Raw genomic sequence first — 14,139 nt, forward strand, 5'->3', positions numbered from 1 at the left:
GGGCTTTTCCCCTATGCCACCTGCATCCCTTTATAATATCGGATCATTTACATTTTTAAAGAAAGTGTATTCTTTTTCATCATGGGCCACTGGTGGGCCTAGCGCTATCTTTTGTGTGGCACCCCTGCTAACAGAGGTGGCGGAGTATCAATCACAGCTTTCCCTGGGGTCATACCTTACTATGCTGGCTCTTGATCAGAAAGAAGCAGATGGTTATTTACAAACAAAATAATCAAGACCTCAAGAAGGTTGGGGTTTTTTTCCCCAAACCCTCCTACAGATGAGGCCAAAATACGGCAGAGTTGCTTGTGTCCCCTCCTGCCAGCTTTCAAGGACACTGCTTGTCCTACCAGCACCTTTAAATGCGTTATCGGTTAAATTTGCCAGAGAAATGCGTGGCACCTGACAAAGTAGAGTTGCCTTAGATTATTCAGTGTCTTTCACGAGGATATGGCACTTAAACCACAGTGTGAATTACTGCTAGATTATGGTGCAAGAATATTGTTATCTGCCCTACACTCTATGTTTGCAATCAGTTCTTTACAAGCAACGCACAGGCTGCCTTTGAAATTTTTTCAGTAGTCATGGTCACCCTCCTTCTTTATTTAGTGTTAAGTGTTATTCATTTAGCAGTAAAAAATGAACAAAAGAGAAGAAAGCAGGTGCTCTAAGTTTACTCTACAGCCAGCTGTCAGGAAGACACACTTTACTTATTTATTTATTTTTTTGTGGCGCATAAAGGGGATTTATTGAAAGTGTTGGGGGAAAAATATGAAGCATACATTCAATCAGTCTTTTCTGTAATCAATAAGGTTACTGAAGCAGAAAAAAACTATAATGAGTTGTCACAGAATTTGAATTCCCATTTATTTCCTTTTATATGTATTCAGGCAGAAAATCATCATGGAAAGTGAAAGTTGGGAAGCAAGGCCTGGCTGTGACTTTTGGGTTGGGCTTGTTTTGAATTTTCCAGGTAGCACTTGACCAACTGTTTGCTGAGTGACAGGGGCAGGAGAAGTCATACCCACCAAGGCACAATTTCCTTGCATTTCAGGTGGGGAAACCCCCTGGTGAAGTATGGCTGATCTCCCTTTTAGAAGATGCTCAGCCACAATGATACATCCAACAGGGCTCACTTGTAAATTCCTTACCCCCTAAGTATTCAGCATTTCCAGCCCAGGGTCAAAGTGTCCCCAGCTCTAATATAAAAGGAAAGAAGAGCCCAGAACCTACACTAAACACATAATTCCAAAGGTGCCTGGAGGAGATTTGACCATATAGCTCAAGAGCTTTCACTTTCCAACACATTTAGAATTTCTTAAAAGCATTGCCAAAGCATGTAGAAAAGGGAGAGAACAAAATCCTTTCCTCACATCAAGGCATAGTCCTGAGGACCCAAGGATCCATGGATTTAAGGCACACACTACCTTGAATGGGATCAGTCTCAAATGTTTTTCTTTAAGAATCACCCAACGTTATATCATTTGCTCAGTCTGCTTTCAGTTTGTCTTGTCTACATATTTTTCATGTGCTTCTTCTTACTTATGCACCTGAATATCCCTGAAGTTTCCAAAGATTCTAATTTTTCCTCAGTATTCATCTTTAATTTTTTTTCCCCCAAATATTCATCCAAAGGCTATAAGTTTTGATTTTAAAATATCCTGGTACTTCATGGGCTTGTAACTCATGTGTTTCCTAGTCACTCTGACAGTCTGGTCACCCTTTGGCTCCATGATTCACTAGTCCCACTGAGAAACTGCAGAACACCTTTTATTTATCAGAATATGTTATTTCTATATGATAGAGAATGGATGTTCTGATCTCAGCACACCTCAGTGCATTTTGGGAAAGGTAGGTAAAAATCTGGCCCACATAAAAGAAGAAGAAATTAAGGTATCTGAAATCCAATCTCTAACAGCCAATATGGTGGCTTTTAAAACAGAGGCTCCTGGTAACTATCAGGTTAAAATTAAAAACTTTCTCTTGTGTGTTTGTACATATGTAAAGACAAAATATGGAAAATTCCAGAGCAGATAATTTTCATGAGGCATAAAAACCAATTGGTCACCCAAATAAATATACATGGAAATTTTGTGACCATCTCTAGACATCAATCAATTCTTTGCATTCTTTGAATGCTTCTGAGGTGTACTATCTCCACCAGCACATCATCTTTTGGTGATAGGGATTTCAACTTTAACTTAAATGGTAAAGCAAATGTTAAATTGAAAATAATTTTCTCTGAATGGCTCTAATTCTTCCTTCTTTCTCTCCTTGTTTTTTTTTTTTTTCTTTCCTTTCTATTTAGTGGTTTTTAATTTATTTTTTTTATACTGACAATCATAGAATTGAGACAGGGAAAATACAGCACATTGCCAAAATCACATAAATATTAATGGCTTTCCTGTTCACTTAACCCCACATCAACAGTGTGACCTTGCTAGTCTGAACCATGAACCATCAGGGTGTGGAGGCCAAGAGCAGGGTGGATCTGGCCTTGCTCCAGTGTCTATTGCAGATAGGAAACTGTGGGGCATTTTGTGGGATATTTTTGAAAACATTGTGTGTCTTTTTCAAGACACTTGTGCCCTAATTACATGGAAGCTGGCAGTAGATTTGGTAACCAGTCAGCACCCACCTCCAACAAGACTGACACACAATTAGCACTTGTGCAGTGCATGTTACTCAAGCTCTTTCTAATAATCTATGTTTCTTCAGCGTAACCTAAATTTTTAGTCATCCTTCATTTCCAGGATATTTACACACCCCAAAGTCCTTAATGACTTTGTTTTCCTAGTTAAGGAATTCTAATTACTGTTAACAGGAAGGAAATTTAAGAATGGAGAAAGACTTAAGGAAAGATTTTTTAAAGGTGTACTGGCACCACAAGACAGAGCGGCACATATCATATGTCCAGAAAGGACAAGAGCAATGATCTTATCTGACCTCTTGTACCATGCAGGCCACTTAACTTCCCCAAATCCAAGTATTTTAAGTAGAGCAAATCTTACAAAAAAATTTCCATCTTAATTTTAAAATTTCCATTGGTGTAGAAAGTGCCACAACCCTTGGCAGTTTGTTCCAAAGGTTAATTACATTCCCACAGAAAAATGTGCACCTGATTTTTAATCTGAATTTGTCCCTATAAAACTTTGAGCCTTCAGTGCCTGCTATTTAACACACTGAAGAGGTTTCATTTTAAAAATTGCATTCCCCATGGAGGCAATTAGTGTGGGATTATCTCACTCAACGTTAACCACGCAGAAATGAAGCATCTTGTGTTTGGGGATCCTTCTGTAACCAATTGAGAGAAACAGGTGCTACCTGAGGGCAATCCATTGCAGCTATCCCAGTACAGGATTAGTTGCTCACTGGAGATATATAAATTCTGCACTGAGTGAATAAGGGGACGAAGCAGTGAGTTTAAACCCTATGCTTGTCATTCGCATGGACAAAATTGGACAAAACAAATTCCATCATTCTGGACTGGGATCAGTTCACTTTATTAGTCTTCTGTTTTCTGGAGGAAAATATTTTTTTGAGCTCTGTATGATAAATCACCTCTTGCAGTTCCTTACATGCACTTTGGGGCGTTCTCCCAGCTACTCAGCTTATTAACATCCCTCTTGAGATGGATTCACCATGGGAATGCCAATATTAGTAATAATATAAATCCACCCTCCTCAGACCTGACATTCCCTTCTGAACATGCAATTATAACCCTTTTAAGTACCATACTGCACTGGAAGTTTTGTTTTCCTGATTATCCACTTGTAATGAGTTCTAAATAAGTTACCTATTACAGTAAAGTCTGTAAGGCCAACTTTTGTTATTTCTAGACAAAAACCATTTGATTTTGGCCAAAACATCTAGCTTATCAACAACACATTTTAATAATGTCTACTTTCCTAGTGTTTGTGTGGTCTGTAAGTGTAGTCTATATAAACAATATAATCTATAGGGACTGCTTTTTTCTTTTTCGGGTTTTTTTTTTTTTTTTTAGGACATATTTAGAAATTTTAAATAGCTTTGGACCCAGAACCATTCTCTGCAGGATTCCAGTTGTGACATACCTGCTCAGTGAATATTCCCCATTTACAATTACATACTGAGATGTACCAATTAGCTTTTTTTAAATGCATTTGATGTTTGCTGCAATGATTTTGTAGCATTCTCCTTTATTAACCAAAATGTCAGGTGGTACCAAGTCAAATGCCTTACAGATATCTAAGTACATTACATCAGTGCCATTACCTTTCTCAACCAAGCTTGTAATCTCATAAAAATGATATCAAGCCAGTTTGACAAGATCTATTTTCCATAAACCCATGTTGAAAGGCATTAATTATATTACCTTCCTTTAATTCCTTATTAATCAAGTCTCATATCAGCTGTTCCAGTATTTTGCCTGGGATCGATGTCAGGTTGACAGGCCTATAATTACTCAAGTCATCCCGTTTAACCTTTAAAAATGTTGGCTCTATATAAGCTTTCTTCCAGCCTTCTGGAACCTCCCCAGGGCACCAAGATTTGTTGAAAATCATCATTAATGGTTCACAGAGCTCCTTTGCTAGATCCTTCAAAATCTTCCATTAGTGTCTGCAGCCTCTGCTGTGACCATACAGCCTTCTTGTTGCAAAAAGGTCTGGGAGATCCATGAGACATTTCTTGCATCTTCCAGTTCCCAAATACCTATGCAAGCCTGGCTGCCAGCAAGCTGCTTAAAGAAATGAAAACAGTGAAATAAATAAAAAAAAAAAAAACCAAAACACATTTCCCCCCCACTCTCTGCCCCTGGGCACTTTAAATATAATTTCTTCACATGGGAACATATAAATTCATAAGAATGTTTGTCACATAGCTCTGCCTGGAATAAAACATCTTATGATCCCACCTCAAACTAGGAAAAAGTGGCCATCATTCCAAGGAATGTCCCAGATTTCTCCTGAGAAGCATGCCTAGTGCTGCAGCACAAGCCTGGTCCCTCTGTCTCTGCAGTATGCAAACCCCTGATGTGCTGGATCTTTTGCTTTCTGAAGGTGCAGTTTTCCCTCTATCTGCATCATGGCACAGCTGAGGTGTAATCAGGCTAGGGATGTACCCCAGCAATCTGACTAGTTCAATTAGTTTGTAAACACACAATACTGATAAATTCTATATGAAAGAGATTGAGGTATAGATAGATATAGATATAGATATAGATATAGATATAGATATAGATATAGATATAGATATAGATAGATATAGATATGCGTGGGAGTGTGGGGGGGTGTGTGTGTATAAAGTCCTGCCAGAAAGAAAAGCAACTACCAGGAAATAAAAAAATTATGTAGTGCACCACTTTTAAAAATGAAATATTTCTAATACTGAGTTGTAGGATGTTTCCAAAATACTGATATGTACAGATGGGGCACTGAAACATTGTCACTAGTGAATATTTCATTTTTCTGGTAAGAAAATTTATACTTTGGTGGTGTGATTAATATAAAAATGCCATAGTGAAAATATATCCTGTTGTAATTTTTTAGCATCCTTGTTAAAGTCCGTTTTTTCTGCTAAGAATTTGTTTTGTGGATATCCAGACAGCCCATCTTCTTACAGACTGGAGATCAGGTATTTCTGTGTTCCCATTCTCTATGAACTCATGGCCTCTGTGTGGCAGGCAGAAGGGGTGTTTTCAATTCTAAGTGTGCATGCCCAATTTAACTTTGCCGGTAATTTAGCTAAGTTGTGCAATGAGATTTTTTGTGAACAAGTAATAAAATGCATGGACAATTTTCCACATAAACATTTTCTGAGGTGCTTGCATGCTCTCTGAATTCTCTACATGTTCATTCTCACAGATGAAGCCCCCGAAGTTTTTGTTGGTTTTGGTATTTTGTTCAGGTATCCTTGAGATTAGTTAATGAATTAATTATTTTCTAAATTGCCCTGTGCCAGTACAGCTTGTAGGCAGGAAGCATGAAGGGAGGGTTTTTTGAAAAGCTGAGTGAAATAAGCAGAGTAAGTTCAGATGTGAGTGTATCTATACAAACATATACATACACAAACCTATATGTAGGTAGATCTAAATATAAATATAAATATATATGTTTGTATGCATGTGCATGTGTAGAATGTCAGTTTTTAGTAATATTTTTGGATAAAGAAAATCACCCCAAATTTATAAAGGTAAAACTAACAGAAAAAAAATTAACAAACCTATAAACAAATGAAATATTTAAAATTAAGTCTTACTGGGTGGATTATATTTTGAATTGTAAAGGTATGCTAAGTGAAAGAATAACTCTAAAAATATTGTATTATTAAAGATAAACCAACCAACCAAAAAAAATATATATTTCTTAGCTGATGTCACAGGTCTGGTTACCTCACTGAAATAGGTGCAGCAGAAAGAATCATTACCAAGAATAGAAACCAAAGTGATTTGATACACAGGCCTTCTTCCTTCAGTACTGCATGTTAGTTCACATGAAAATAAGCAGAAGTGAGTGACTTAATGCATATTCTACATGGGATAAATCTGAGACTCCTAAACAAACTCATGCAGTAAAATTAAAACTGGAAGAACAAATATTTTACATTCCATATATTTAACTTGTAGAACAGACTCTATTGGGGGATTTTAATGAGAAAAATAACCAAGGAGGTGGTTAAAAAGACAGCAATATGAATAATGATGATATGAGCTGAATTACCACTAGGTTACAAAAACGTATAAAAATACCTAAATATTATAAATCAGGGATTTTTAACTTGATATCCATATTTGGTGTCTTACCTTTAATCCAGGGCTATTTGTGCTATCATTGGAGGCAAAAGATCTAATCAGATAAACTGTGGGCTCATGACATAAGTTTCCACTCTTTATGCAGCACCACACTGCTAAAAGTGTACAGTCACTTCAGATACACCCGTAGCCACACCAAAGCCATGCAGGGATAACACTCCCCTTACTGAAAGAGCATTGCTGACACAGCTGGGGCAACCAGCTCCAGGCAACAGCTCTACCTGACCAGCATTTGGGACCCTGAGCTAAACCAGACAGGGCTTCAGTGTTAGCACAGTCCTGTTTACAAATGAATCAGTCACAAATAAAAGTTACCTTTTTGGAGGCTTGGTTTTGGCAATTCACAGCTGGGGAGCAACAGTCACAAATCATAAATTTCATACCTTTGTCACCAGGATTTCAAAAAACCTGTGGGGTTCTTGTTTGGATGCAAATCCGAGTGGCTGCACCTCCTTTTTGATGCACATCAAAAAAACTTTTAAAAGGTTTTCATTTTGGCAGCTACTACCAAGGTAAAACATTCTTTCAACCCTCTCCATGTCTTTTTAGGGGAGGCCCTGCTTCTTCTGCACAGAGTTCTTGACCCCCACCTCTTGCACCTGCATCTTTGAAGTCTAACAGGAAAATTGGAAGTTAGTGACATTTTGGGGTTTTTTTCCCCAAACCCAACACATCCCTTTATTGCTTTGCAGTAACTGCTAGTACCCTATGACACATTGACAAAGGTTGCCTTCTCCCACAAATGCCTCAGAATAATGAGATGTGACAAATTAAACTGCATTTGCCTTTTGTCTAGCATAATCCTGTTTTAAATTATTTTTTTATTCTATGTTTAATGTATTTACAGCTCATTAGAAGATCCATGTTGACAGCCCGGGTGAGTAAAGTTTTCTTCAGCTCCACAAACTCACTATTCAGGAACTGCTGCCAAAAGGAGCTCATCCATACAGCCCCCATACCTACCCCCAGTGCAGTGGGGAGAGAGGAACCCACAGATCACCACTGCAGACCCAACCAAGCACGTCCTCCCAAGCAGGAGAATTAACAGCAGAGGTCTAGGTCGGAGTTTGAGAAGCAAACTCCCACAGGGAGCTGTGGAGGACATTGTCCCAGAGCAGCTGGATGAGTTCACCCAGCAGGGCACCACACTAAGTTTTCCCGGGTGCACCTAGAGGGAGCTGGGTAAAGCACAGTAGCTTTGATGGGAATCTCAAAGAAACCAGTGCTGTGGAGACTTAATAAGACATGGGGGGGTCTCCACAAAACACCTCCTGACCCCAAAATTCTCACCTCTCTGGAGGTTGTATACTCCTCCTCCCCAAGCAAACAAAACGCTGAAGAAAACTATTTTCCTTCCGTGCTGTTTTCCCTCTGTCCTTCAGGCTGGCACTGCTCAGCCTCCACTGTCAGGCAGCGTGGGTTTCCTCTCGAGCACATTTAAGGAGCACAGACATGATCATTTAAGTGCAGGCTTTACTTAGCTATCCTTAAGAACACAAAATAGACCCAGAAAAAAAAGACAGTGTCTGTATGCTCATTAAAACGCTTTCAGCCCAGGGCAAGGATTTGATCAAAAGGATTCCTGCCAATGGAAGGGCATGCTGGAGCCATTGTAAGAAGTTATGTGCGCGTCTGCCTTCCTTTCCTTTTCTTTCTTGTGCCCTGTCCCTTCCACTGCCACCTCCAATCTCTTTTCTTCCAGCTGGGGGAACAGAAGAGATTTTACTTCCTTGATGACAATTGTGTCCTTTGAGCAGCCAAAGCAAAAGGCACTTTGAGTTCAAATGAGACTGTGACTTAAACCAATATTAGCCAAGACCAACACATGTTTATTGTAATATAAGTAACCTTCATTCTGATCAGCAGGTTTTCCTCACCCCACTGCAGTTTTACTCATAGCCTCTTTCATTCTTCCAAAATGAATAAATGAAATGGCTGCACATTTTTATTCACAGCAGTGGGTTTCAGAACTTCAAATCAGAGAGGCGTTTTGATTTTAGAAATAAACTCCAGAGGAAACAGTTTCAGCCAGAACTTTCATATATTTTTTTTACCAGTTTAAGGTAACATCAAAACTCACCTTTCCAAAAAAATGAAACCTCACAGCATTCTTTTAATCCAAATTAAATAAAGTGTCATCCCTGTGTCCTCTTCCTTCATATTTAGAGGGAAAGAAAACTATCCTGCCCATACTTTAATGGTTTTGTCTGCAAATCCTAAATGCTCTGCAAATTTCAAATGATCTTATACAGCCAAAGCCTCTTTGGTGTCAGCAGCTTCCCAGGTAGCAACACAACCACGAGAACGCTGCTGATCAGAACAATGAATGCCTGATCTACAGATGTCATATCAAGGTAGAAATCTTGATGAGCATTGTAGTGACATTACAAAGTGGATTACACATGCTGTATCTGGGTCAGAGAAGGAGTTATTTCAGTAAGGTCAACAAAGTACTTCTGGCCAAACTTATTTTTCAACATTTTGAGAGATACGCTTTTGTTTGTTACTTCATGTTGCCTCTAATAACAATGCTCTCTCTGTTCCCCTGTATCAGTCTGGAAGCAAAGTTAAAAGGAAGGCAAACATTCCCATGCCTGGGGTCATGCAATTTCAGAGATGGGTTCCAGCTCCCTGCTCTACTTTCCCTCATGACTGGGGGCCCAGCTGCTGGTGCCCAGAGAAGGTTTTGAGCTACACAGTCAAAGTGTGTGTCCCTTGTGTCCCTCTCTCCCTGCCTGCACTCCACCCAGTGAGAGGATAAAATCAGGACTTTCTTGTTTTCCAGGTGTGTTGGTGTTTGTCAAGGAAATACATATAACAAGGCTGTAAGGTCCTCAGATGCTCCAGCCCATGAATAGAATAAGCACCAAAACACTTATTTTTGGATGTATGGGTCCCTACACAGCAAAGTGGTCACTGGTCAGCACAAAACACACCTCAGCTTCAACCATCTTTACCAGAGATGGACAACAGGCCAAAGGCTAAGGTACCATCCCTGAATGGCAGACAGGAGATGAAGTTGCCCTATCCAGGGAATGTGACATTTTAAAGCTGTTGGTTTACAGGGACGAAGCGATACTTTTTTCTTTTTTTTTTCTGTACCAACACCTTTTCTTGTCTAAATTTTGAAACTTTTTTTTTTTTCTCCAAATCTGGGGCAAACCAAACACCAAATGTAGTTCTTGATGCCTGACATCTTATGTTTCCAAATTCAATAGGCTCCCTGAGATGCTTGCAGCTGCAGGCAAAATTGGAATGACTGCCCATCCCTTTCAGCTGTGCTGGGGCTCTCAATGCCAGTGGCTCCACAGCTCTGAATCTACTGGCTCCTCAACTTCCCTGCAGAGGATACCCTGGGTCTTGTGCCGAGCCTGGTATGACTTAGGCAAGATGTGTATGCTAAAATTATTGCTATGAGATTGTCATAAGAGAGCAACACCCTTGTTTTGGAAAGAGAGACTTTTCAAGGCAGTATTTCAGCTTCATTAGTCCTTATCCAACTCAAAAGCTTAGGATGTAACTTGGGGATGCACTAGCAATCCCACCTGATAATCCACTGGGCCTCCTTCCACCACTAAGGGCTTAGAAAATTTTTCCCAGTTTCAAGTCTCAACAGAAAACTAGTTTAATGCTCAAGTATTACTCAGAGTGAACTCAGATAAACTGACTTTTGGTCATGTCCTTTCTACCACAATAGCCTGCCTAAAACTGCAGAGGCAGATCTTAAACTGAAGCATTGATGTCACCTCTGAACAGCTCAAGCCTAAAAGAAGATATGTGACTAAATATATATCTAGAGATAAAAAAATGTTCCACTTATCCGACCTAATTATAAACATAATCCAATTGTGTTGTTTCTATGTTTCTAAGGAGAAAAAAAAATTCTACTCACTTGAAGAAGTGGCAATCCTAATACCACAAATCTGCACATTTCTGTAAGAGTCAAAAAGAGAAACCAGATCTGTAACTGAAAGCTGTAATTATCAAGGCTAACCTTTCCTGGCTGAGAAACGCAGAAAGAAAAAATATAAAAAACAAGTTAAGAAAAGATGTTCAAAAGCTTAAATAATTGAAAGCAAGCAAAATTATTTGGATTTTTTTTTTTCCCAGTTGCTATCCTGCATGTCAAAAAACCTGTGAAACCGTATGAGGGTAGCTAGAAGCCTATGCTGTATTTATTTCTCCATGATGACAGTAGACTTTATTCCAGAACAGTGGTACATGTGTCAGACACATCTGGCTCAACAAGGGTACGACCCAACACCCAAGGAGCACAACTAAGATTATCCCATTGACTTCTGTAGGCATTCCTCCAAGCTAGTACCCTCTTGGTGCTGTGTTACTTCCCTTAATGGATCATTCTGAGCTTACATCTGTGTTCTAAAACGTTGCTGGTGGTACATAAAGAATGAGTTTATTTGCTTTTATTATGGTGTATGTTTCACATTCTATCAATATAATCCAAGGTTTAAATTTGATGTTAAATAACAGACCTGTTTAAGGAGGGAAAGTAAGCCCCCCCCCAATGTTTTAATAAAGCTTTACCACATATATAAATAACAGGCACAATTTGTTTCCATTAGGAAGATAAGCTTTCTTCAAAGCAGTTCACTGTTTAAGGCTTTAAATTTTGCCAGCACTTGCACAAGATTGCAACAAACCTTGACTTATTTACAGAGAGATGTCAAGGGGAGATAAAGCCACTTAATGATCCACCAGTTCTTGCTAAATACATTTTCCTTCCATGCCCTCTCTGAAAGCAGGTAGGATAGCACCATTCTTTGGCATATTCTTAAAGTACTTGAACTAAAGGTTTTGCAGAACAGTTAAACAAATGGGGCTTATGACTTCTCTGACTAAATCCTCTAAGCACTTAGAGCTAAGAACAAAAAAATCCTTAGGCATTTATTTGAAAATAACTATATAGTAAGAATAGAAAAGGGGACAACAATGGCATAAAGAAACCAAAAGTTTGATTTGCTTTGGTGCCTCATTCAAGACCAGGTGGTTTCTGTGATAGAAACTGTCAGCCTTCAGTTTTTTGAACTTTTGTCAGGTTTGCAGCAACAACAGCAAAAAACTGCCCCAAATGCCCCAAGCATTGAGGGGAAAATATCCCCATCAACAGAAACATTTGACCGCTGCTTGTCTGAGTGCATTCCAGCTTCTCTGTGTTTGTTCATAAGGACTCTGCTTGAGTGGACATCAGCTCACAGCAAGGACTGACTTAGTAAAACCAATATGTTGCCATAGGGACTCTGATGTATTTATCAGAATTTCCCCTTCCCTTGTGCTCAGTTTTGACTTGAATAGCATAAGAGTGTTTTGGATAGTTTTTTTTCTTTTAATTAAGAAAGACAAACAAAAAAACAAACCAAAAAACCACAAGAAAGACAAAATCTAAACCAAACAAACAAACCAAATCAAACAAAAAAAACAGCCAAAAACCCCACAGAAATATCCTCTAGTGCTCATTTCTCATCATTGCATTTGGTACAGTTCCCAGGCTGCCCAGAAGTACCCCTCTCTGCTCACCTTAGAAATGTGTAACTACAGGTTGTCTACTGAGCCATTTTGCAGGCCCTTGGAAGTCAATGCAGTGTCTGTGCGCCTCTGTTAAGGACAACACTGCTGCCCAGGAAGCAAGAGAGGAATCTCCCTCACTTCTTTGTCTCCTCTCCCTGCACTATTAGAGGTGGTAATCTCTTACAGAAACAATCTGGAGGTAAAATATCAACATCAGTATTGACTACTCCAACTCTACAGGGGAACTTCCCTAAGAAGTGAGGGAAAGTTTTAACTTGGCATAATTTCAGCTTTGTCTGTGACTGGTGGTGACTACAGCAGGTGAGGCATGGTTGTGAACCCAAAAGATCTTGTAACCCTTTATTAACTCTGCAAGGAAGGTGAGCACCTGGAGCATTAGTCATCACACATCTTGGATTCCTCCCTCCAGTTACTGCCTTGGCCATTTGCCTGGGGAAATGCATCTCTCTCCCCACGTGAAGTGAAGCTGACCAGGACAAGCCCTTTTTTCCCCTCTTGCTGCTTTGCAGTGAAAGCAAAGCAATCAGCAGGGTCTGTTTGCAGACAGGGTTTGAGAAAATCCCCCTTTCCCCCTCCCACAGGTTCTGCACACACAAGTGCCGCATGGGAAACAACAAACACAACGTTAGTCATTTCCTCCGTGCTGCCAGCTGCTGAAGGTTTGCATAAGAAGAACCCTTGGACTTCAGATTATTTCTTAAAACACCTCTCGCCCCAAATCTTTCAGCAAACAAATGCTGGACTGGTGCCAGTGAGGCCAGTTGAGTCTTGTTTCCTGGTGTGCCCTGCCACCTTTCTAGCCATCATTGCCCCCACACATTCCCATCCCTCACCCCACAACCACATGACACACCTGCTGTCTGGTAGGGACTGCATTTTAGAAGCCTTCTGACTATGCTGCAGATGCAGGGCAGATGCTCAGGTTTAAATGGTTTTTTTTGTGATCAATACTTAGATGATGGTGGCACCTAAAAACTTCAGTTATGGATCAGGGTCCATGTGACCCCAAAGGGCTGAGTGACAAAGGAGACAGCCTTTGCCCCCAGAAAACAGACTGTCAACAAGTCAGTCAGGAAATGACCTGTGTGGGAGAAAGGGAAACTGGTGCCCCAAGCCAATAATGAAAAGAACAGCTTTAGCAATAAGTTAAAGCTTCAGCCTCATAAATAAAATTGCAATTTTGATGTGACCCCTGCTCCTGAATCAGAAGGTGAAAGCTTCTGATCATTATCATCATTGCCATGATCATTATGCTTCTGATGTTCTCGAGCATTTTGTCTTGCCTCTCATTTGTTCTGGCCTGAACCTGTTTCCTCAAGCCTTCCTTTGTCCTCCTCAGGGGAACATATGCCTGAGGAGACCTGGCACTGGCTTTCACTGCTCTGAGTAATTCCTGTGCTTTAGTATACAATACTTGTTGTCCCTGAGATCACTATCATGTTTGAAGCCTGCTGCCTCATCTCTTCACACCCAAGTGGAACATGTCCTCAGGCAGGTGGGAGGATGGCAGCATGTCCTGCTCCTGTGTCTACATGCAAACCTCTCCCCAGTATTTTGCTGCAGCATTTCCACAATGTGGAGTAGAAAGAACCAAAATGAAGACCACAGGAAGTAGGATGGAGTTGACTAGGAGGTCATCTCCTGATCCTGTTGGCCAACTCTTGCTGGGAAAATCCGTCCAGGGTCATAGGACTGTTGGAGAGCACTAGAAGGTTCCAAAAAAAAAAAAAAAAAAAAAAAAAAAAAAAAAAAAAAAAAAAAAAGACAAAAAAAACCAAAACAACAACCAAACAAACAAACAA

The 14,139-nt window shown here is 39.9% G+C and overlaps 1 long non-coding RNA gene across 1 annotated transcript in view; it reads right to left on the bottom strand.

The window, feature by feature from the left end:
• Positions 1-301: 301 nt before the first annotated feature.
• LOC135298180 (uncharacterized) overlaps positions 302-14,139 on the bottom strand; it is a 66,879-nt gene continuing 53,041 nt past the window's right edge. Inside the window, exons 2-3 of the long non-coding RNA XR_010360176.1 lie at positions 10,683-10,723; positions 302-4,717 (exon numbers count right to left, since the gene is read on the bottom strand). This is a non-coding gene — a long non-coding RNA (uncharacterized LOC135298180). The remainder of the gene's footprint in view (positions 4,718-10,682; positions 10,724-14,139) is intronic.

Source organism: Passer domesticus, chromosome 3 (assembly GCF_036417665.1).
Source record: "Passer domesticus isolate bPasDom1 chromosome 3, bPasDom1.hap1, whole genome shotgun sequence".
NCBI classification, from domain to species: domain Eukaryota; kingdom Metazoa; phylum Chordata; class Aves; order Passeriformes; family Passeridae; genus Passer; species Passer domesticus.